We start from the raw sequence: 25,591 nt of genomic DNA, 5'->3' as shown, positions 1-25,591 counted from the left end.
GATACCCATAGGAAGGAAGGGAACATAAATTGTCAATTAAAGTCATGCTCATGGGGCTGCATCCCAGCTGAAGCAACTTTCTGCCCCTGAAAGATTTACTTAAAGAGCTTCTGATATCATCTACTGGATCTTTTACCCACTGAACTGCACTCTTCTGGTCCTCTCTGAAATTTCTATTGCCAATTATGAGTTCCTTCCTGAACTGCAGTTGCCAAAAATGTTACTTAATGTTTATTTTATGTGAAGAGTTCACATCCCATTCCCTCCAGTGTATTTTAGCTCTTTTGTGATTAAGACTTGCAGCTGCTACACCCAGGCAGCACATCAAAAAGTCAGTCAGTTGAAACTGTTTTTTTGAAATCCCCTTTTTATTCCCCAGCAGCAGCATCTCATACGCAGTCTACTCTTTTAGTTGGCATGACATATTCCTTTAAACACCCTTTAGTAAGAGTCAAGAAGGTAGCACAGAACAGGCAAGTTTTGTTCTGCGCTGCTAAAGATTGAACAAAATGATTCTCCTCTCACACACAATTATTAGTCAGAAGTGGGCTTATAATAAAGGATCTTAATCTTCATATCAACTGTATGGACAGTCATAAATTATTGCGTTTCTGGGAAGAAAAACAGAGATGACTCATGGTTAATAGCAATACAATTTTATTTTAATAATACATAAGATGATTGAGTAGCACTCTCAGAGATAGTAAAGGAAGGAATGGTTAGCAGCCTCTGCCTCTTGCTTTGGGGTCTGTTTAATTTTATTATTTATTTATTCATTCATTCATTTATTTATTTATTGCTTTTTGGAAGGGGGGAATGCAGGGCAATTGGGGTTAAGTGACTTGTCCAAGTTCACACAACTAGTAAATGTTAAGTGTCTGAGGCCAGATTTTAACTCAGATCCTCTTGACTCCAGGGCCTTTGCTCTGTTCACTGCACCACCTAGCCACCCCGGTTTGTTTGTTTTATCTAAGAGAGAGAGAGAAAGAGAGAGAGATTCATTTCACCATCAATGAAGCAGGTAGTTTTTGATCATGGCTTAAAGGTAAGGCAGAAACAGCCAAACATTGCTTAAGAATAAGGGAGAGACATTTCTTATCAACCTACATGGGGTCATGGAATCCAAAGTCACATGACACAGTAAACAGATAGATTGTAGTTTATCTGACATGCCAGGGTCACAGTATTCCAGTCCTCATATCAGAGAAGCCCATTATATGGTCTGAATAAATTCTCATCCATCTTGTATGCAATATTCTCTTTTTCGTAAAAAATGTGCAATTCCTCTAATGAATGGCTCAAAGACAAAGGGGCATTAAAAAGCCCTCTTTCTGTAGGGAAGTTTCTGAGGATGAGGGAGAAAGATGCCAAGGATGATCCATGGCATACATCTTGTTTGTCAAAGGAAATACATTTAAGAGCATTAATACTCCTCAGGAATTCCCCCCAAATGACTGAAATGGTCTCAGGACAAAGCACATGGTAGGTCCTGAATGTCCAAGTAGAATGAAGACGTGATTGCCTCACTATATGACACTCATTCTTCTTTGGTGCTATGGAATTTTATACTTTGGGGTTGGGGCTAGAAAGTTTCCTGCAAGTTTTTTTTTTCTTGAAATTACTTTGTGATTTTTATTTACCTGCTAGGATGCATATTTCAATAAATCTGATAATCTAAGTAAAATGAATGAATATTTACAAAACATATAAATTGCGCAGATTAGCAGAAGAGGAAATTAAAAAAAATTAAATAACTCCATTCTAGAAGAAGAAATTGAACAAGCCATCAATAAGAAAAAGTTTCCAATGGAAAATTGGGAAAAAATTTTGCAACCAGTGTCTCTGATAAAGGCCTCATTTCTTTTTTTTTTCATTTTTCAAATGCTTTATTAACTTCTGATTTACATCATTCATTTCTGCCAGATTTTGAGTTACAAATTTTCTCCCCATTTTCCCCCTACCTACCACCCCAAAATAGCAGTCCCACAGGATATACACTCCTCCAATCTGCTCTCTCTCATATTTTCTCCCCTACTCCTTTCGACTTTTCCAGTAGGGCATAGTGGATCTCTATGCCCCAGTGCCTGTATATCTTATTTCCCAATTACATGTAAAATAGTATTAAGAATGGCATATACATATTTATTTAAACATTTGATTTTAAAACTTTGAATTCCAGATTCATTCTCTTCCTCCCTTGTCACCCATCCTTAGTGGGAAGAAAAGCAGTTCAGTATAGGTTGTACATGTGTAGTTAATGCAAAACATTAATGTAGTAGATATATTGTGAAAAACTGACTATATTTCCTTCCCTCCTATTCCACCTCCCACTTGTTCTATTCTCTACTTTGATCCCATCCCTTTTCAAAAGTGGCTGCTCCCAACTTCCCTCCCCCCCAGCCTGCCCTCCCTTCCATCATCCCCCCTCTCATCCCCTTCCCCCCTACTCTCCTGTAGGGTGAGATACCCTAATTCGTGGGTATTTCATTCCCTCCCCAAGCCAAATTCAATGAGAATAATGTTGACCCATTCCCTTTTGCCTTCCTATTCTTCCCCTCCATTGTAACCATTTTCCCCTTGCCTCTTCTATATGAGATAGTTTACCCCATTCTCTCTCCCCATCTCCTCTTATTATATTCCTCTCTCACCTCTTAATTTCACCTTTTAAGTATCATTCCTTCCTATTAAATCAGTCCTGTGCCCTCTACCTATATATACCTGCAAACATATATACACACATTCACATATATATTCATATGCCCATATACTCTCATATGTAGACATATATATTCCCTTCAACTATTTTCATACTGAGAAAAGTTTCATCAGTTACAATTATTCTTTTTCCATGTAGGAATGTTAATAATTCAACTTTGATAAGTTCCTTATGATTTCTTTTCCCTGTTTACCTTCTCATGCTTCTCTTGCTTCTTGTATCTGAATGTCAAATTTTCTATTCACCTCTGGTTTTTTTTTTAGCAAGAATGCTTGAAAGTCCTCTATTCCACTGAATGACCATATTTTCCCCTGAAACATGGTACTCAGTTTTGCTGGGTAGGTGATTCTTGGTTTTAATCCCAGATCCTTTGACCTCTGGAATATCACATTCCAAGCCCTTCAATCCCTCAGTGTAGAAGCTGCCAGATCCTGGGTTATCCTGATTGTGTTTCCACAATATTCAAATTGCTTCCTCCTGGCTGCTTGCAATATTATCTTCTTGATCTGGGAATTCTGGAACCTGGCTATAATATTCCTAGGAGTTTTCTTTTTGGGAACTTTTCCAGGAGGTGATCAGTGGATTCTTTCAACATCTATTTTACCCTCTGGTTCTAAAGGCAGTTTTCCTTGAGGATTTCTTGGAGGATGATTTCTAGGATCATTCTTTGATCATGGGTTTCAGGTAGTCCAATAATTTTTAAATTCTCTCTCCTGGATTTATTTTCCAGGTCAGTGGTTTTTCCCATGAGACATTTCACATTGCCTTCTATTCTTTCATTTGTTTGGATCTGTTTAACAGAATCTTGATTTCTCATAAAGTCATTAGCTTCCATTTGCTCCAATCTAAATCTGAAGCAATGATTCTCCTCAGTGAGCTTTTGAGATTCTTTTTCCATCTGGCAAATTCAGCTTTTTAAGGCATTCTTCTCCTCATTACCTTTTTGAACCTCTTTTGCCATTTGAGTTAGTCTATTTTTTAAGGTATGATTTTCCTCAGTCAGGCTTTTGACTCTCATTTCATAATTTTCTTGCATCGTTCTCATTTCTCTTCCCAATTTTTCTCCCACTTCTCTTATGTGCTCCTTAAGGTGCTCTATGGCCTTTTACCAGCTTGTATTTTCCTTTGAAGCTTTTGGTGCAGGAGTTCTGACTTCACTGTCTTCCTCCTGTTCCATGCTTTGCTCCTTTTTGTCCCCATAATAGGAGTCTAATGTTGGGTTCTTCTGTTTGCTTTGTTTCCTTTGCCTGGTCATGTTGCCACTCAATTACTTGACTTTTGGGCTTTTTGCCACAGTAGGACTCTGCTACCAGATAGAGGAGCTTTGTACCAAATGCTGGGGTTTTCTCAGCTGCTGGAGGTATTAATTGGGTGCCCTTGCTGAAGCCCCCACATGCTCTGGCAAGCTGGTCACATACCCCAGGACCTCCACCCTAGACCACAATCCAGATCCAAGCAGGTTAAAGCAAGAGCAATTACCCCTCATACTGGTCACTTGGTCCCCCTACAGTCTGCAGGCTAGGAGCTGAAGCTGCCACATGGCAGGGGCTGTGCTGCAGCCTTCAGATGCTTCTCACCCTGGGGGTAAAAGCCGATGCATTCCCAACTACTGTGTCCCAAAGTCCACTGTGCACTGACCTCTCACTTTGTCCTTAGCATCTATGTATTGATAATTCTGGACCACCACAGCTGCTGGTAATCTGGAGTCCCTCCACTGCTCAGGCCCACCCTGGGGCTAAAACCTTTGGGTGGGGCTTGATTGAGCTCCCAGAGTGCTGCACTGGCTGATTCCTGCCAGCCTGCTGGGCTGCCCTCAGTGGGAGGTTAGCTTCTCTCTGAAATTTTGTGAGTTCTGTAGCTCCAGAGTTTGTTCAGAGTCCCCTTTTACATGAATTGGGGAAGGTAGAAGCAGGAGCTGCAGTGAGGACCTGCTTCTACTCCACCATCTTGGCTCTGCCCCCTCCTTCAAGTATTTTATGAATCAAGGAATCAAGGTGTGTCAATCACTAGGAAAAAGGGGGCATATAAAATCAGGAGAAGTCAAGAAACTTTCTTTATCAAGAAAGAACCTGTTCTAATTCCTGAGGAAATTAAACCTACATAGAGATCACCTAGGTAACAAAATGGTACCTGATATCAACATGGCGATTGTGCAGCTGCTATTTTGGTGCCAACATGGCCAGGCTTTTACTCCCAATCCAGTTGTCTTTCCATTATACAATGCTCCCTCTTCATATGAAATAGTGTGATGATGAAGGGAATTTTGATTCCCAATTTAGTCATATCCATAAATGTTCATTCACATTATTTCTATTTCTAAATCTTTTGTGTTAGAGAAGTGTGCTGGTTTAAGGAACATCTCTATACTATAGAAAAGAGATTGGGAATAATAATGTCAAGGGGATACCTGAAAATAATTTGTCTAGCAAGAAAAGGCAGAAATGAAAACCAGACTTTCTGTCTCTTATTTTCCAGCCAGTGCTTAGTATTTGGAACAATGATGGTTCTCCTATTATTACAAATATTAAGCACACATTATTTGACCTCACATTCAAGGCCAACCATCATTTGACTAAGCTTCACCTATCCAGCCTTATCTTCCTAATATAATGCCCATCACATACTGCAGGGGAAACTCAAAAATTCTTTTGTTGAGATGAAAATGATGATCCTTTTTTTTCTCTGCCATCACTAGGCTGTCTCCTGGGGACCTTAGATTCATTCCTGCTTCAACATCTTTGTCATATTCTTTATCAATTCATATGTTACCCATCATTAATGTCCATCTCAAAATCTGACCCATCTGAGAAACTTTCTCCATATCTCCAGACCACAGTGCTTTCTCTCTTCCATGAATTTCTAAAGCTTTTATGATCTATTCCTCTCATTTGGTATTATTAGGATCCTTGATTTAGAAATAGAGAGAAGATTAAAGATACCCAATTCAAATTTCGTATTTTTGTAGATGAGGAAATGGAAGGGGAGAGAAGGGATGTGAATGACTAGTAAGCAGCAGAGCTAGGATTTTAACCTATATAATCTGACTACAAATTCAATGTTCCCTTCCCCCCCATACCATGATAATAACATGTAAGTCTCGTGTCAGGAGCTATCTACTGATGCAAAAATCTGAGTACACCTTGGGATATTTCTCCCTTCTCTTTCTTATTCCTTCCACCCAGATGCAATAGAAGCTTCAGTATCTGACCCCTTCCCAGACTCTAAGGATGGCCACTGGCTCCCCTTACATGTACAAAGGCTCACTAGGCTGTTTTACTTATGTTACTAGAAAAGTATGGTAATTCACAATGTTCACAAGGCTCAGAGGCCCAAGTCCATATGTCTCTTCTTTACCAAGAGTTAGGGGGAGGTCCTATCCAGGAGTGGTTACAGATTCCTCTTTTACAGTGAAGTTTCCCTCAAAAACCTCTCTGTGCAGAGTTGCTTTTTTACATTTTCATCTGCCCCCCCTCCTCAGCAGGGACCACAAGTTGCTGTTCTCTCATGCTGGCCCCTACAACTTAGGTACAGTTCATTTTGGCCCCATCTCTTATCATTTTGTAGCTCCTAGAAAGTGTTCATTTTGTTGCCATCCCCATTCAACACCTATAGTTCTGGCTATACTTTTCTCCAACAGATAACACTTGTTCACTTTTCCAGGGGATCAGCGTTTTTTGTTTGTTTCTTTTAAACTGGTCTATATGGAAAAAGCTTTTGGATGGGTTCCTAGTTAAAAATAACAAAACATGGGGCAGCTAGGTGGTGCAGTGAGTAGAGTACCAACCCTGGAGTCAGGAGGACCTGAGTTCAAATCTGGCCATAGACACTTAACACAAAAACTAGCCCTGTGACCTTGGGCAAGTCACTTGACCCCAATTGCCCCCCAAAAAGCAAAAAAAAAGGCCAAACAACCCAACATATGCCAACTACTCTTTAGCCTTCTTTTGCACAAAAGTCTTACTTCTTTTACATAAGGTCTTACACATTAGGATTTATGGATATGCTATATGTACCCTAGTACAAGCAAGTCACTGGTTTACCTGTTACAAGCAAGTTGTTAGTTCTAACCTCATATAGGCTTACTTATTACTACTGTCTGATTCTTTTATTCTCCAGCTTCTGAGTGCCATGGCTCCTGATTGTGTATCTATTGAGTCCAGGGACCTGGGTTTTGATCACTTCACTGTCTCCCTAGGTATGCCTTTGCCCCTGCCTTCCCCAGCGGAAACTGTGGTGGATTTGTTACCCAAAGCTGCTTACTAAAATACCCAGGAAAAGGTGGAGACAGAACAAATTTCTCCTCATGTGTTAGCGAGAGAGATCCATAGTCATTAGTATACATATACTCTCTTTCTTAGTTACTTATATGTGAAACTATAGGCTTATCTAGAAGCAAATCCCAGGCAATGAGGCTTTCAAAGTTTGGGGAGCTAAGAATAATGGTGTGCCTTTGTATGAATTTCAAATCCATTCTGGAGCATTTCTTCTGTAAGCATCAAAATTATTTTCTGTTTATCCACTTAGTAAAAATGTGAAAACCAAATCTATATAGAGGTTCAGAGGTAAGCATCAGAGGTAGCCTCTGGACCTCAACACTTACAGCAATTAACAACAAAGCCATGTGTTTGGTATTGATGGATAGAGCTAGCTTTCTGGAAATCTAATTAAATCTTGATATCAGTGAGGATGTCCATGGACACATTGGAAAAAGAAGCCTTGGTGATATTGAAAATGCCTTGAATTCTCTGATGAATGAGGGATGTGGTCCAGAGGGAACAGTTGGTTTACAGAGTTGGAGTCACATTTTGTCTTGAGGCTATCATTTCTGGCTTCTCTGTAGAGGAAAGAACCCTAGACTAGGAATCAGGAGAGTTGCATTCATCTAGGGTCATTTAGTAATTGCCACTTAGCTGGATATACCACTTAGCTACTCTCTCCTTCAGCTTTCCCATCTAACAGATGAACATAAAAATAGCTGCCCTACCTATCTCAGAAAATTGTTTGTGTGATTCTGATATGAAGAGGAATATGAAATTAGTTGAAAATTTTAAAGCACTCTATAAATAAAAGGTATTATGATTATCAGAGAAAGTCAAAACAACTTGATGAAAAATGGAAAATTCAACCAATCATCCAGATGTTCCCAGATTTAGTAGCTACCCAGCGTGGAAAGAATAATGGAGTTGGAGTCAAGAAAGACCTGGATTTAGATCTCTGACACATACTAGTTGTATGACATGAACAAGTCACTTAAAGTCTCTGGAATGTCAGTTTCCTTATTTATAAAATTGCTGTGATAACAAAATAGACAAGTCACTTAATCACTTCCTGTCTCAGTTTCCTTATCCATAAAATGAGGAAAACAATAGTACCTATCTCCCAGGGTTGTTTTGAGGATAAAATAAGACAATATTTGTAAAGTACTTTATGAACCTTAAATAAAGTATTTTATAAATGCTAGTTATTATTGTTATTGTCATCATCAAAGGATCACAGACCTGAAGCTCAAATGTGATAATGAATAGCGCTGATTTTTGATAAACTTTAAAGTGCAATATACATGTCATATACTATGTGTGTATAATCTTGATATAGACTAAAATCCAGATAATAAAAGAACATTTTAATATTTTCTCTAGACATCTTAGTTTGCTGAGTCACTGAGTATCTTAACTGTGGTGAGAACCAAGAGGGATAGAAAAATCAATCTTAACTTTTGGACCTTTGCAAAGAAAGGACTATGCAGAGAAGGGGGAACTCATCAACTGATCCTAAGAGAACATGGGACTTTTGTCTTGAAGGTGGTGGGTCATAGTGGAAGGAGCATTGTAGTTGAAGTTAATTCAATCCAATAAATATTTAGGGAGTACCTACTGTGTGCGTGGCACTGGAGTTACAATTAATAACAAGAAAAGATAGTCCCCACCCTCAAGGAATTTACAATGGAAAGGAGAAAATACATAAATAAAAGAGAGGAAAGTGGAGGTGGGTAGGGGGATGGCTTGCCAGGGGGTACCTGGAACATATCCCTGGCACAGGGGCATCTATGTTGATGGCAGAAGATGCCAAAAAGAGTGAGGTGAGCCCAGCTTTTGCCCTCTATAAAGGAAGATGTTGGGAGGAGTTTGGTAACTCATCCTTCAGCCCTCCAATCAGAGGGGAGAGGAGGCTGAGGGAGGTAGTAAGAATAAAGGCTTGAGTTAGCAGCATGGTGATGAAATTAGAGGTGATGAGTTTAACCTCAGAGGGACATCTTGTTCCATGGAGTTGAAACCAGGCAGGGTAGCAGATGCAAGGTACAGTTAAAACAAGTTCTGTCTATCCATTTTTTATTTCAAGTTCTAAGTCATTTAATTTCAAGTCATTCAATCTGTGAAGATTATTTTCTCATTTGTATAATGTGGATATAGTGGACAGAGATGAATTTAGAGTCAAAGGATCTGGATTCAAATCCTGGCTCTGTTACTTGGTACCTGTACAATTTTGGGCAAGTCATTGAGTTTTTCTACCATAGGATCAGTCATTATGGTTCTTTCTTTATTATTCTGAAATAACTAGAAGAGAGGTTGCATTGTCCAAATTCATCAGTTCCTACTGCACACTTACCATATGCCCAGTCCTATGCTGGGTGCAATGGGAGATACCAGAGGAAAAAGAAACATCACCATTCATGTAGAGGACCTTAAAATCGAGGTAAGGAGACAAGACTTACATATATGAAATCAATGTATTAGGGGAAGACATAATAGAGAAGATAGAACTTTAGCTTATTGTAAATTGGTTATTATTTATTGTGTCATAGACATACTGTCACACTTTGATGAAACCTATGGACTCCTCAGCATGTTTTCATATGCATAAGATAAAATACACAAGATTTTGAAAGAAACTAATTCTACATATAGAGAGTAGAGGAAGGAGGAAACAGCATGAACAAAGGTGAAGAGATAAGGATGATCGTGGTATGTTGGGTGGATAGTAAAGAGATCAGCCCAGTTAGAATGAAGGTAAAAAATCTGACAGATTTGAGAAATTGTGGGAGACACATGGGAAGTAAAAAAATTTGATCTGCATTTATCCCACCTCAAAACAGCTACCTGAAAACTGGGGATTAAAATATTCAATGGTCTAACTTGTAAATACCTAGATAGAAGATAGATAGATAGATAGATAGATAGATAGATAGATAGATAGATAGATAGATAGATAGATAGATGTATAGATAGATAGATGGATGGATGGATGGATGGATGGATGGATGGATGGATGGATGGATGGATGGATAGAGATGGATAGATAGATAGAGAGATGGATGGATGGATAGATAGATAGATAGATGGATGGATGGATGGATGGATGGATGGATGGATAGGTGGATAGATAGATAGATAGATAGATAGATAGATAGATAGATAGATAGATGGATGGATGGATGGATAAATGGATAGATAGATAAATGAATGGATGGATAGATAGATAGATGATAGATAGATGGATGGATGGACGGATAGATAGGTAAATAGATCGATAGATAGATAGATAGATAGATAGATAGATAGATAGATGGACAGATGGATGGATAGGTGGATAGATAGATAGATGATAGATAGACAGATAGACAGGCAGACAGACAGACAGATAGATAGATAGATAGATAGATAGATAGATAGATAGATAGATAGATGGATGGATGGATGGATGGATGGATGGATGGATGGATGGATGGATGGATGGATGAATGGAAAAGAGAGAAGATAATCTCAGAGGGAAAGCTGCTAGCAGGTGAAGGGACTGGGAAAAGCCTCCAGTAGAAACTGAGTGGAGGGTCATCTAGGTGATGCAGTAGATAAAACACAGGTGTTGGAGTCACGAAGACCTGAGTTCAAATCAAGTCTCAGATACTTGACACTCATTACTAGTTGTATGATCCTGGGCAAGTCATTTAACCCCAATTGCCTGGCCCCCTCCTGCCCTCCCCCCCTCCCACCAAAAAGGAAGAAACTGAGTGGAAAGGTGGGATTTGAACTGGATCTTGAAGGATGCCGGAGAAACTAAGAGGTGATGAGGAGAGAGAACATTTCAGGCAAGGGGTCCCAGCCAGTTCAAAGGCACAGACAGGAGAAGCATACATCATGTGTGAGGAACGGTGAAAATACAGTGTGACTAGAGGGAAAGAGTAAAGCTCAAGACTGGAAAGGTAGGAAGGACCAGATTGTGAAGAGCTTAAATGACTAACAAAAGCAGCACTCATGGAATGGCCTTAATTTATTTCCTGAAGTATGAGGCAAAGTTCTCAGCAGACAGTGTGAGAGGAAGTGTGCCATGAGAAGCGTGAGGAGAGAAGAAGGTTTGCAACAGCTGCTGTTGAAAGTGGGATACTGAATTGATTAGGGAGGAGTAAAATGATTGCTTTGCTGCCCTTGAGAGCACAGTTGAGATTAGATAATATATGTAACGTACCCAGACAGCACAATTTTTTAAAATTTTTTGCCAGTTCTGTTCAGCAGCACATGAAGAGTAGTAAAGGAGGAAAATGGTGGGAGTAAATCTAGTTGGGATTTAGTAAGGTGTGAAAGGGCAAGGCGGCAAGGGATTGGGGCATAGAAGATGGCATAGAGCTGTACTGGTTCACCAAGTGGTCAAGCTAGGGAGAGGAGGAGAGTGTAGCCAATGCATTGGTGAAGGCCTAGGAAAAAGCTGAGTGATGGAAGAAACCATGGTAACATTGAGGATAAACAGTTAGAGGTTATAAGAAATAGGGTAAAATGGAAAGGAGAAATGATTAGATATGAACATTTCAGAGTTTATATACATGTAAATAGATCATTACTGACTGATGGAAAGATCAAGAGTAGAAGCTTCTATATATGTAACTGAGATGGAGTGAAGGAGCTGGTCATAGGAAATAAGTAGGTTGAAGAACTGGGAAATTAAGTATTTGACAGAGCATCAAAATGTAAGTTAAAATCCCTTAGCATGAAGGCAGAAATTATGATATAGAGAAAAAGTGTAAGCCAGCACTTAACTCCTTGAGGGAGGACAGAGAATGTCCTAAAGAGTGGATAGATAATGGCTACTAATATCTGAATTGGATGATAAATGTGGGTAGCTTGAAGCTCAGGGGAGGAGAGATTGCTGAGTGATGCTGGTAGAGGTAGTCAGAAAGTAGCAAAAGGGAGTAAGGAATATTCTGAATCCCTTACTATGAGTCAGGCAGTAGGGGAAATGAAAAAAAAAATCAGTGCCATGGAAAGGCTACATAGTACAGTGGATAGAGTACTGAGCTTGGAATCAGGTAAACTCATTTTCATGGATTCAAATCCTACCCCAGAAATTTACTAGCTGTGTGACCCTGGACAAGTCACATAGCTCTGCTTACCTCAGTTCCTCCTTTGTAAAATGAGCTGGAGAAGGAAACGGCAAAACACTTCAGTATCTTTGCCAAGAAAACCCCAAAATGGGGTCACAGAGAGTCAGACATGACTTAACAACAACAAAAACCATGGGAAGGGAAGCAGTGTCTTCAGTAGGGAATTAGATCCCACTGAGTGCCAGAACATGGAAAGAGTAAAAAAGGAAGAGATCAAAGATGAAAGGGAGTTTGTTAATTTTGGAGCAGAGATTGCAGAGAGAGAACTGTGGAAGCTGCAGGAAGGACATTGGGAGGGTAGGATTGAGGAGAATAGGAATTAGGGAATGGGTAATTGGGGATATAGAATGGGATTTGTACTTTGGTAACTAGGGATTCAGAATCCCTGGGACAGGGAGAGTATAAGGGGATAGAATATGCCAATAATTGAAGGATGAGCACAGCGCGGTATCAGTGGTTGGAGAAAGGTCTATTGAGGGGAGGCAGGCAAATAAACTGTTCAAAGCCTGCCCTTGAAGGCTCACTTGGGAAAGTCCCTGGAGCTAAGACGTATCTCGTCTCAGAGTAGTCTATCTGGAAAAATCCCATAACTACTAAATAGTGTTGTTGTTGAATCGTTTCAGTTGTGTCCAACCCTCTGTGACCCTATTTAGACTTTTCTTGGAAAAGATACTGCAGTGGTTTGCCACTTCCCTCCCCAGCTCATTTTGCAGATGAGCAACTATGACAAACAGCATTAAGTGACTTGCTTAGGGTTACACAGCTCATTAAGTGTCGGAGACCAGATTTGAACTCGGAGATGAGTTTCCTGAATTCAAGCTCAGTGCTCCAACCATTGCCACCTAGTTGCATTTGAAAAAAAGTCCCTTCTTACTTCAAGTCCAGTACTCTCCCTGTGGCTTAGTATGGGGATATGACACACACAAATAATTAAAATACAATTACAGAAAAGCAAGTCATTCATGCATTTTTATTTCTATTCAAAGAATTGCTGTTTGGTGAGCTAAGATCATCTAAATCATTTCTGCCCCTCTTCCCCATAACTGACTTCTATGAATTACCTTAATTCTTCTCATGCCACATGTGCTACTCTTTGCACTGTCTGGACAGTGTCTATGTAAACCGACCAAAGTGCCCCCTCCTGCTTCAAAATCATAAGCCTTTCCCATGCCTGAAATTCTACCACCCAGCATCCATTCCTTTTGTATTAAGTTGTTTCCCATAGCCCCTTGTAAAATTAAAATACCCTTGGAAAAATAGCCCATTAATATTTCAGCAGAGATTTGTTCAAAATTGTTTTCTTGGTTCTGAAGTCTTTCTACAAGTTTTCAGAGAACAGGCTATTGCTTAAGGAGGGTAGGTCTAGTTGAAACAAAAACAGTGGGACTCTTGGAGAATGGGTGGCACTGCATACAAGAGGAAAGAAGAGTTGACACTATTACTGTTACTTGGGCAAGTTACTTTACCCTCAGGGCTTTAGTAACTTTATCTTTGAAATAAGAGACTTGTACTAGATACTGTCTAAAGTTCTTTTAGGTTTGGACATTTTTATGACTCTAAGATTCTATCAGGGGAAAGAGGGACGAAGAAAGGGGATGAGATGATGAAAATAATTGCTTCTCTTCCTTCACAATTTTACCCAGGATGAGTCCTCTTTGGTATGGCATGGATACCTGGCTCTTATGTCAAGTACATAATGCTTTACTTGAAAAGCTATTTCAATAAAAGGTGAGATCATAAACAAATTAGAGAAGCAAGGAAGAAATACCCTTTTGGATCTATGAAGAGGGTGAGGACTGATGACCAAAGAAGGTATAGAGAAGATTACAGAAGGGAAAACGGACATTTTAGGGTTGTGTAATATTTTTAAATGGAAAGATTTGGCAACTATTTGAAAAAAATTGGGTGATAGATGACAAAGACTGAAGGATGACACCAAGGGTATGAACCTAGATGATCAGAAAATGGCACTAATCTCAGTGGAAACAGGGAAGATTGGGGAGGGGGTTCTGGGAACCAAGATGACAGAGAAAGCAGTCAATTGCTATAACTCTTCCATATTCACCTCTAAGCAACCATGAAATAGTGCTCCCAAACAAATATTATAATAGTAGAGACAGCAAAAATATTTTAGCCCACAAAACTTGGAAGTTGGAAAGAAAGGTCTGTCTTACTCAAGTAAAAGAGGAATGCAGTCCAAAAGGTCTCATTTCAGCAAGCCAACAGCAAGCACCACCTCAGCAAACCAGCATAAGATCCTGAGCCCCAGTGCAATGGAACAGGCAAATGCCAACACCAAGATCCCCCACATGCCTCAGCATAGTCAAAGGAACAAGAACACTCCAGCTCCAAGAACTGCCACATACTCCAGTGGTAACCCCAGTCAAACAGGCCACTGTCAGAGGCTAGACCACTGTGTGCTTCAGTGTAGCCCTAGGGAAATGCAGAAATACCCCACCAGCCTCAGCACATACCAGATATCAGCACTAGGATCCCAGCTCAGCACCAGATAAGCTGCCAGACCCCTATGGCCACCAAAAGCACTAGCCACTCCCCCCCCCCCCCCCCCCCCACACACCACCCCCTTCAGTACAGCACCAGACATGAGCATCCCGCAGGGGACTCAGCACAATATAAATGCAGCACCAGGTAAACAGCCAGTGCCTTCAGTCCCTGGCACAAGAAGCCTGAAATAGTGTCCCTTCCACCCAGAGCATGGCTCAAATTTAAAAGAAAGGGGAAAGGCCAAAAAAAAGATGAGGAGAAAATAGTAAAAAAAGAATCTGATCATAGAAAATTATTATGGTGACAAAGAAGATCAAGACCCAAATGCAGAAGAGGGTAACAATGTCAAAACACTTATGGCCAAAGCCCTAAAGAAAAATGGGAAGTGGTCTCAAGCCCAGAAAGAATTTGTGGAAGAGCTCATAAAAGAATTTTAAAATCACAGAAGAGAAGAAGAAGAAAAAATTGGGAAAAGAAATTAAAGTGATGCAAGAGAATTATGAAAAAAAAAGAGTCAATAACTTGGAAAAAGAAGACAACTGGTTAAAAAATAGAATGGGCCAAATGGAAAAAGAAATGCAAAAGCTAACTAAAGAAAACAACTCCTTAACAGTTAGGATTGAACTAGTGGAAGTTATTGACTCTATGAAACATCAAGAATCAATCACACAAATTCAAAAGAATGAAAAAATGGAAGAAAATGTAAAATACATCATTGGAAAAACTACTGACCTGAAAAATAGATCCAGGAGAGACAATGTCGGAATCAATGGACCTGAAAGCCATAATCAAAAGTAGGACCTGGACAACATCTTTCAAGAAATTATCAAGGAAAACTGCCTTGATATCCTGGAGACAGAGGGCAAAATAAGCATTGAAAGAATCCACCAATCACCTCCGGAAATAGATATCAAAATAAAAACTCCAAGGAAAATTATAGCCAAATTACTATCAGGTCAAGGGAAAAAAAATATTTTAAGTGGCCAGAAAGAAGCAATTCAAATATTGGAGAGCTACAATCAGGATTACAGAGGACTTAGCAGCTATAACATTAAAGTATTGAATATCATGGAACATGATTTTCTGGAAGGCAAAGGAGCTAGGACTACAACCAAGAATCATCTACCTGGTGAAATTAAACATAATACTTGAAGGGGAAAAACAGTCGTTCAATGGAATAGAAGGATTTCAAGCTTTCATAAGAAGATCAGAATTGAATAAAAAATTTGATCTCCAGTATCAAGACTCAAGAGAAGCCTAAAGAGGAAAAAGAAAACATAAAGGATTCAATGGAGCTGAACTGTTTATGTCTCTACATGGCAAGATGATACATGTAATTCTTTAAAATTGTACTACTAGTAGCATAGCCAGAAGGAATATACATAGACAGAGGGTATGGCTATAAAGTACATTTTAGGGAATAACATAAAAAATAATTAAGGGATGAGAAAGAGGAGTGCACTGGGCACAGAAGAAAGGGAGAGGTAGAATGGGGTAAATTATTTCATATGAAGAATTGCAAAAAACCCATTCCATGGTTTTTTCACCTACTTTATTCTTTTTCTTGTTTTTTTTCCCACTTTTGATCTGTTTCTTCTTTCACAACTGTGACTAATATGGAACTATGTTTTATATGATAGCACACGCATAACATAAATCAAATTGCCTACCATTTTAGGAAGAGGGGAGGAAAGGGAGGGAGGGAGAAAAAATTGGAACTTAAAATTTTTTAAAAAATGAATGCTAAAATTGTTTTGGCATATAATTGGGGAAAAATAAAATACTGAAACTGGAAAAAAAGACGAATGAACTGGAAAACTCTCATACTTCAAACACAAACCCTAACTAAATGACAAAAAGAAATAGGGAAGTTTGGATTTGGGGGAAAAGATAAGGAGTGGTGAAGCATAACTTTGAGTTACTCTTTTTATCAGGAGCGTGTGGGAGTAAGCAGATGTTAGCAGGGGGGTTAGGGAATGCTCTGACAGCAAATTTGAATGGCCAGTGCAGATTTGCACCTTCTATTTATGTAAAATCTGAGACAACCAGAGCAATGTGAATATAGTGAAACTATAAAAAATGTTCAGAGGAAAAGAACCTTTGGAATTAGTTGAAGTTACTATTTTTATGCTATTCCAACAAAGTAGAAATTTTTGGGATGCATGATCCATCTGGCTACAGGAGTTCCCCAAATGCCATCTCTCCTTAGGGACAGCATTTTTCATTGTCTATAGCCAGAACTACATGGTGTACATCAGAGAGATTTATCACCACTCCTCTCCTGCTCTCAGCTCCTTAAATATCTTCTACATTGACACCTCCAAATTCATCTAGAACAGGAGTTCATAATCTGGGGTCCATAGATCCCCACAATGTCAATGGATAGATTTCAGGTAGTCAGCAAATTTGGAAGGGAAAATTACTTTTTTATATTTTCATTAATCTCTAAATGAATTTGAATATTTTCTTCATTTGAAAACCGTGATTCTTAGAAGGGGTCTGTAGGCTTCACTAGTTTGCCAAAGGGATTCAGACACACCAAAGATTAAAGATCCCTGGTTTAGGAGATCCAAGCTTTAAGTGGCTTAAAGATTGGATAAAAAAAGAAAGTCTTCAAGTCCTGTATCTCATTTAAATGTTTAAAACTAAGTGCAGGCCATTGTTCTATCCCTAGTAGTCAAGTGGTATGTGTGGTCATTGGAAGAACAAGTCTGGAGACTTGTGCTTTGTTTCCTGCTCTGTCACTGGTTTACTGTGTGACCTTGGGCTTCAGTTTCCTTATCTTTCAAAATAGGGATAATAATACCTACCCTGCATCACAAAAATTTGGAAAACAGCAAATTGAAATCTATCTATAAATTAGTGTGCATTCATTAAGCACCCACTGTGTGCCAGGCACATAACCTGGATTTGTAGAAGGAATAAAATGCATATGAGGGAGCATTAGCCACAAAAGAGAATTTTGTTCTAGGCAATCGGGAATTATGGGTAAAGACAAAGAATAGCATGCCATTTGCAGTAGAATAATGGTTTTGTTCAGGGGTGGGAACCTGCGGCCTCAAGGCCACATGTGACCTTCTAGGTCCTGAAGTTCCGCCCTTTGACTGAATCCAAACTTCACAGAACAAATCTCCTTAATAAAGGGTTTGTTCTGTAAGACTTGGACTCAGTCAAAAGGCCACACCCGAGGACCTGGAAGGCCACATGTGGCATTGAGGATGCAGGTTCTCTATGCCTGAGCTTTGGTTGATTTGGTTCCTATTCTCAGAACATGAACAAGAGATGGAAAGTGGGTGTGTGTGTGTAGGAGAGGCAAGATAGGTCATGAAAGTGGACACGTTCTCATGGTGGATATGAAACATAATCTGTGGCTGGCTAAACATAGTGGGTTAAGGTAAATTTTTTATCCATCCACCAATCCATATGGATTAGCTTCAGGATAAAGGCCCAAAATTGTATAATAAAATCACTGGAAAGTTACAGTTACAAAGGACCTTTTTGCTTATGTAAGAGTGTTTTAATAAATCAGAAAGGGCTATACAAAAGTAAGATATATTTATTTATTACTTGATCTGTAATTCCATTGGTTTGTTGATGTTGAGTCATTTCAGATGTGTCCAACTCTTCATGACCTCATTTGGTGTTTTCTTGGAAGATATCCTGGAGTGGTATGCCATCTCCTTCCCCAGCTCATTTCACAGATGAGGAACTGAGGCAACAGGGTTATGTAATTTGCCCAGGGTTACACAGCTAATAAGTGACTTATAAGTGCCAAACATATTTCTTTGGCTGTTGTGTTGTTCATGAGTGTTTTCTTGTGTTCTAACTCATGAAGATGAGTTTTCCTGATTCCAAGCCCAGTTTTCTATCCACTGTACCACCTAGCTGCCCCTTTCATTGATGTAGGGAACTTCTGATAAGGAACTTCACTTGCTGAAGGAGATGAGTACCTTCTTTGTAGTTTCTAGTCTTAGGGAGCTGCCTGTGTGAACTGAGAAGTTAACAGATTTGTCTAGGCTTACACAGACAGTTTGTATAGAAAGGTACTTGAACCCAAACCTCCCTGACTCTAAATAAGTTTGGGGGTCATCTACATCATGTGTGGTAGGGAGAAACATTTGTCTCATGTAGGATGCGCCAGTTTTCCTTAAAGGGGCAGGGAAACTATCCTTGGGGAATATGGTTTCTGGGTCACCTGGGACATAAAAGCTCAACCTATGAGGAGTTCATATTACTCAGGCTTTTAGGAATTCCCAACATCTGACCAGAGCTTGTCACTGTGACAGTTGCAGAGGCAGAGGAGAGCTGTGTGCACCTAAATTAGTTCTGTATCCATATTGAATCTTTTGTTATTGTTCAGTAAACATATTTCATTGGCTGTTGTGTTGTTGATGAGTGTTTTCTTGTGTTCTACTGCCAAGCCTAAACCTGTGAACTGATCTGAGTTGGGCCTGGGCCAGTATACCATGGTACTCTATTTTCCAAAATATTGCAAACAAGATTTCTTGTACTATTTTTGTATTGTTTCTCCATGATAGAAGAATATTGGAGAGGATAGAATGCCAGGCTTGGTTCAAAACCACCCCTTGACATTTCCTAACTATGAGACCCTACCTGGGTCAGTTAACCTTTATGTATCTCAAACAATGACCAAGGGATGATTTATTATTTCACAAAAGGGATGGATTTGCAGCTGCTAGAGAATTGCCATTTCTGGGAGTTCCCTAGACTAACAAAGTCACAGCTCCCTCAAGAACAGTATTCTTTCACTAGGGTCCTGCTTTTATGCTACACCATGCCAAGAAGGCGTCACTAAGTTTTCAAAAGCCAAGCCATCAGCATGGAAGCCTTGGAAGGTCCCATCAAGATGGAAAGGTTTCAAGTTCAAGAAATGTTGCAGCCCCATAGATCTGTTTTTTAATGAAAACCCTGGACAAGTTCAGGGACATTCATAGCCAAAAACTGGCCATCAAGTGATGTGGGCTGCTTTTTGTTGTTGTTTATTGGGAGTTATTTTTGGTTTTGCTTTGTTTTGTTTCTGAGAGTAAGTCAGGAAGACTCTCTTGAGATCTGATGATTTGCAATCTGTATTGATGGAAAGAGTATCCACACTGATGAAATAACAGGCCCTTGAAATACTAAGAATAGCAGATATTCATATTGCCCTTTAAGGCTTGCAAACCACTTTACATACATTATCTCATTTTATCGTATTATTTTTATCCTTGAAGTAAGCGAAGTATTATTATCTTTATTGTCAATCAAAATAATGATGCTACCACTAACAGGAGGCTCATAGAACTAGAGCTGGAAGGGACTAATCAGAGGTTATTTAGTCCAATCCCTTTGTTTTACAGAAGAGGAAACTGAGGCATAGGGAAAGTCAAGTGACTTGCCTAAGGTCACACATGTAATATGCAGCAGAGACAGGATTTGAGCCTATGTCTTTTAATTCTGTAGTTAACATGCTGCCTACTACATGATGGCAAATTCTATTCTTCCAGGAATATTTAAGAAGCTAGGAACAAGTCCAGTGATCCCTCCACAAGAATTGCTCATTAAGTGTCTGCTCATTAGGAAATTGTAGATATTTGATTTAGAACAATAGTAGGTCTTGTTAAGGCTTGTTTTAATGCTTAATCAAGGGATGGTTTTTCTGGTTTGTTTTCCTCATAATCAAGAAATACAGGATTAGGAAAAGTCCCTTGTGACATCTAGGAAGGCTTAGCAGTTTTTTTTCTTAAACCTACCAGAGCATGTAGCTTTCAAGTCTCCAAAGGTGGGCTTGGATTTGGTTGGGTGGTCAACCTGACAGAATTCATATTCTCCTAACTTTGCAGAAAGAGAGCATGGAAACCAAAGAACAAGGAGCAGAACACAATTTGGAATTATGGGATTTGTTCAATATCCTTAATTCAGGCTGTGCCCTTTAACCCAAGGGGTTAAAGGTAATATAGTATAATAGGAAAGGTAATGGAATTGGAGTCCAAAGACTTGGGAAATTATCCTGGATGAGTATCTGACCTGGGACAAATCACTAGGTCAACTTTTTCAAAGGTAAAATAAAATGATAACAATTTGGTGGTAATTATAGTCACGTGTCTACATTAAGAAGAAGAAGAATGGTAACTCACATTTGTGTTAGTGTTTTAGGTTGATTCGCAAAGGGTTATTTTCTATCTCATAGGATCATTTTGTAGATGAAAAGATATAATATATGTAAATGTGTTTTGTAACAAAAAAGCATCAGATAAATAGGAACTATTATTATTATCATTCTACTAGATGGTTAGGTCATCAAAGGCAGGGATTATGTTTTATTTATCTTTTTTAGGCTCTAAAGTCTAGGCACTTTGTAATTCAAGCAACTAATCAAATACATTCCTGTTGCATTGAATTAACAGTGTGAAGGAGTCTAAGGTTATTAATATCTTGCCATTAGTCCTTTCCTACCTCATCCTAATTCCTGCTCCAAGATGAAAAATTATATTAATTAAGTCTGAAAAGAGTCAATTTCTTTTTGGTCTACAGGGAAATTGGCAACCTTTTGTTCCCAAGCTCTGGTGGCCTAGATGCTGAAATCAGATTGCTTTTCCACCCCCTGGCTCCCAGACTTAATTATGCATATCCCATTACTGAGCATTGGATTTGCCAGCTATTTGGGCACCCCACAATGATAGTTGGGAGGATTTGGGAATATCTGGATCCTGGGCTAAGTAGATGACTGAGGGGAAGATGAACAGTTAGGAATGGGGAGATGCTAGAAGAAAGCTGACAGGAGAGAATTCCTCTCACTCAGGTGACTGAAAACCAAATTGTCCCTTGTGACTAGGGAGGTATTAAGGTACGGTGGAAAGAATGTCTCGATATAACTCAAAGGGTGATAGATCTAGGAAGGGTCATTTCAGTTGTTTGCAGTCATATCCAACTCTTTGTGACCCCATTTGAGGTTTACTTGGCAAAAATAGTATAGTGGTTTATCATTTCCTTCTCTAGTTCATTTTATAGATGATGAAACTGAGGCAAACAGGGTTAAGTGACTTGCCCAGGGTCACACAGCTAGGAAGTATCTGAGACCAGATTTGAACTCCTTAGAGGTTCTTGGAGGCAATCAAGTCCAGACCCTTATTTTACACATGAGAAAAGTTGAGGTTGAGAGAGATTGGCTTGTACAGGTTCACACGTTAGTAAGAATCTGAGGCAGGATTTGCACTCAAGTCTTCCTAACTCCAAGGTCAGTGCTCTTAAGTGTCACTTAGCTGCCTAGACTCTAGAAAAATCTGGATTCCAGTCCTGGATCTATTGATAACTAGCTGTATGTTAACTCCTTTCTCTTCAACTCCTTCTCCTCATCTGTCAAAGGGGGTAAGAGGGAAGGTGTTGGGTAATCTAATGGGAAGAGACTTCAGAGACTTCAGATGTTCTTAAAGCTACTGCTAAAGAATGAGAGAAATTTGAGATTTCTTTCTAACAGTGAATTGACATTCTCTCCTTCCTGAAATTGAACCCCAAATGACTTTTCTCAGGCACTTTTGGGCCCTTTTTTATCCAAAAGGGGAAGGAGAATGTTTGGTCAAGACCATTTCTAGGGGCTGGTCCTGGGCAGATCACCCCATTTGCCTCCCCCACATCAGGTTTATACTATTGTATTCAGGTGCAGTTGAAAAAAAAGATGGGATTTGGAGTCAGAAGATCTGAGTCTGAATAAATACTGGCTAGGTTATTTACTACCTCTATGACCTTGGGCAGTCACTTAACCTTCCTCATCTGTCACATGAGAGGGTCTGACTTTAGCAATGATCTCTCCAAGGGTTTTCTTTTCCCTAGCTCTAAATACTAAGAATTAGGTTAAGATGAATGCCAAAGGCAGCCTAAAAGGATTGGAGAGAGTGCAAGGATGGGGGAAGAGGAGTCACAAAATGCAATTTTAAGGCATGTATATGAAAGGATATAGAGAATTCTCCTGAATGATTGAGGGAGGGTAGTTTAAGTGATATCTGCCTATATATCTAGATATAGATTGATAGATAGATAGATAGATAGATAGATAGATAGATATCTGTATCTGTTTCTGTGTGTATGTTTCACCATTAAACTACATGTTTCAATCCTTTTCTTTCTTAAAGAACCAACTAAGGTAGCTACCTTCCCCCCCCCCTACAGCTGTCTTTCTGAATCACTGTCCATTGGCAACTCATAAGAACATTAATTAGCCTGGAATGATTACCCGTTCTCAATCCTAAGGGTTGGGGCAGGGTATGGTCCAATTAGAACTTTTCTTCTGCTTAAAGTAAAAGGGGGAGGGAAAATGATAGAAAGTATAACTGAGAGCAGAAAGGAGGAAGTGTTAGGAAAGACAAGAATTAGATGGGTTTAAAATGTCCATTTGGAAATTAACTGGCATTGCATGGGCAAGGAAGCATACTCAAATACCTGATTAATTCAGTGTAAAAAAAAACCTTAATAAGACTACAAATCACCAAATTTATTTTCTTAAATTTGGGAACAATTTCAGCATTTACATGGATCTCATCTTTAAAAGTGAGAAAAAGCTTGGCCTCAGAACAAGGAGAGGTGAGGATGAGTAAAGGAACATTTGCTGGCAGACTCTTTTTCCCAGTATCCGCCCAAGTTGCTTGAGTTGGCTTCAAATTTGACTTGGGGGCAGGTATAGTACCCAGAGTTAGGGACAGATGACTTGGATGACCTTTAGATCAAGAAAGTAGCTTGTCAGGATGGCTAGGTGGCACAGTGAATAGAGCACCGGCCCTGGAGTCAGGAGACCTGAGCTCCAATCTGGCCTCAGACACTTAACACAAAAACTAGCCATGTGACCTTGGGCAAGTCACTTAACCCCAATTTCCCTACCTTCCCCCCTCCAAAAAGCAAAAATAAAAAAAAATATTTAAAAAAGTAGCTTGTGGGGAGCCTAGAGGGGAAGCCTGAAATCAAGCAAGTAGTAAAAGAAGCTATCATGGGGTGGCTATGTGGCACAGTGAATAGAGAGCCAGCCCTGTAGTTAGGAGGACCTGAGTTCAAATCCAGCCTTAGACACTTAACACTTACTAGCCATGTGACCTTGGGCAAGTCACTTAACCCCAATTTCCCTTCCCTTCCCCCTCCAAACAGGAAAAAAAAGAAGCTAGCACAAGTGGGGATTTGTCCACTTGAGATACTTTGGAGCAGCTATTGAAAGATAAGGTATGAAGATCTACAAAGGGGTCTAGACCAGTACTTAGCCTTTTTGTGTATCATGTACCCAATTGGCAGGCTTGTGAAGCCTATTGACACCCTTTAAGGAAAAAAAAAGTTTTTAAATACATAAAATAAAAATACAGGATAATAAAGGAAAACAATTATATTGAAGTAGAGTTACCAAATACACACGCGTGTGCACACACGCACACAAGTTCATATACCTCAGGGCAAGAATCTCTAGCCTGGAGAGATCCTATGTTGCAACTGAATTCTAGCAAGAGGTAGTCCCAGGGATCCCCACAGCTCCAGCTGGGTTAGAACCTTTCAGAGAGTCAGGGATGATCCTGTGACCCTTTTCACCTCCTGGCTAATATGCTTGTCCCTTTTCCAGTTATTAGTCAAAACAACCACTGTGTAAGCATGATTGTTTCTTATCTGTTACCTCCAATTTGGATTTTATTTACCCACCATAAAACTCCATCAGCCAGCAGAAACGCTAAGCTGTGTGTGCTTTGTTTAATGCTTTTTGAAAGAGAGAAGACATGAGAGAGTAGGCCCTGCCTTAGAAAGATAAAACATTTGGTTCAGACTTGTTGGGGATTGAATCTGGGGGAAGGTTATTGGGACAGGAGGCATCATTAAGTCAAAGTAAGAGGACCTACACTGGATCGATACAAGCCTTCTAAAGAGCCCTGTATTGAAAAACCCTGGAAATATTTTTTTTTTTCCAAGTCTTGGACTGTTGATAACCCTAGGAATGACCTCAGTAAGATATTTTCATTTTTCTTTTCCAGGAAGTCAACATTTGGCATACTAGTATAATTTAGGCTTGTCTGGGCATGCCCAGATCACCTAAGATGTAGTTACTTGCTATCCCCTACTCTATGGCTGAGTGTAGCCTCCTTTGATTAATTCTACAACTAGAATAGTCAAGGTCTTTAAAACTGGCAGCATCGAGATGCTGCCTCTTTCTTCCTCTCTTTCTGACTCTAGTGCTTTGGTATATCCTCTTTTCTCCTCCATTCAATGGAGAGTGAAGATCGTTGTTCTCCCACAGCACATAAGGTAACATGAACTGAATCAGTGAGAAGGAAAGAACTCTCCCTCTCTTACTTTGGCTACAATAAATGGGTCTGTGGGTATTTATTTCTACTCTATACCCTTTGCCCTTCTCAATTTCAGGTGACAGTGATGATCCCTACCAGAAATAGTTTGAACCACATACACCTTGTAACCAGAATTCCAGGTGGGCTGTTGCAGCATGTCAGCCCAGTAGGGAAACCTGGAAAAGCCAGGATGCCTAGGACTCAAGTCCAGTGGGGGTTTTGAACTTACACTCTATAGAAGCTGGGTTCTATAGAAACTATGCAAAGCTATTAATTTCATCCCCTTCCATTTATGAAAGCATCTGATATTGATCTCCTTCAGTGAAGACAGAATCTCAAACCAATGGGCTTTGGGGGCTCTAGTTACCTTAGGCTTAAAAAGAACACTGCTACTCCTGAAAGGAGAATAAGAATGTTCAGATAAGTCTTCTGGCTTAGTCCCTTGCTCTCCAGTGCCACTTGTTGATAGACAATGACAACGATGATGAGACAGAGAGAGAGAGAGACAGAGAGACAGACAGAGAGAGAGAGAGAGAAAGAGAGAGAGAGACAGAGAGAGAGAGAGAGAGAGAGAGAGAGAGAGAGACAGAGACAGAGAGAGAGAGAGAGACAGAGACAGAGACAGAGACAGAGACAGAGAGACAGAGAGACAGAGAGACAGAGAGACAGAGAGAGACAGAGAGAGAGAGACAGAGA

At 39.7% G+C, this 25,591-nt stretch overlaps 1 long non-coding RNA gene across 1 annotated transcript in view; it reads right to left on the bottom strand.

Annotated features, from left to right (window-relative positions):
- Window positions 1-674: 674 nt before the first annotated feature.
- LOC138142805 (uncharacterized) overlaps window positions 675-25,591 on the bottom strand; it is a 59,859-nt gene continuing 34,942 nt past the window's right edge. Inside the window, exon 3 of the long non-coding RNA XR_011163544.1 lies at window positions 675-969. This is a non-coding gene — a long non-coding RNA (uncharacterized lncRNA). The remainder of the gene's footprint in view (window positions 970-25,591) is intronic.

The sequence above is a fragment of the Petaurus breviceps genome, unplaced genomic scaffold (assembly GCF_028583685.1).
Source record: "Petaurus breviceps papuanus isolate PSGF00001 unplaced genomic scaffold, PetGlider_PUasm1.0 90604, whole genome shotgun sequence".
In the NCBI taxonomy this organism is placed as follows: domain Eukaryota; kingdom Metazoa; phylum Chordata; class Mammalia; order Diprotodontia; family Petauridae; genus Petaurus; species Petaurus breviceps.
Note: the sequence above shows the minus strand (reverse complement) of the source record. Positions and strands in the feature narration are given on the sequence as shown.